Source organism: Eimeria mitis, genomic scaffold (genome assembly GCF_000499745.2).
Source record: "Eimeria mitis Houghton genomic scaffold, Emh_scaff2092, whole genome shotgun sequence".
Classification (NCBI taxonomy): Eukaryota; Apicomplexa; class Conoidasida; order Eucoccidiorida; family Eimeriidae; genus Eimeria; species Eimeria mitis.
Genome location: NW_013570416.1, coordinates 4,758 through 4,962, shown reverse-complemented (window position 1 = coordinate 4,962; position 205 = coordinate 4,758). Strand labels below are relative to the sequence as shown.

The window sequence follows — 205 nt, the reverse complement described above, 5'->3', positions numbered from 1 at the left end:
AACCAGAGCCCCGGGACATACTCGACGGCCGCCTGTAGTCTGTCAACACCTGGTCAAGCGCCGCCGGGTCCGCGCAGCGTGGCAGCACGCCGCTTATATCCAGGGATTCCCTGCTCTCCTACGTGAGAGGCGCCGCCTTCACACCCGCGCCACCAGGCGAGCCGCTCCACCTCTGCCAGGGCGCCCCCTGTTCAGGCCTCTTCTT

General features: G+C 67.3%; 1 protein-coding gene across 1 annotated transcript in view; it reads right to left on the bottom strand.

Moving 5' to 3' along the window:
* Positions 1–205, bottom strand: part of EMH_0048490 (uncharacterized protein) — a gene marked incomplete at both ends in the record, with an annotated part of 4,617 nt that overhangs the window by 4,043 nt on the left and 369 nt on the right. The window lies entirely within an intron of this gene.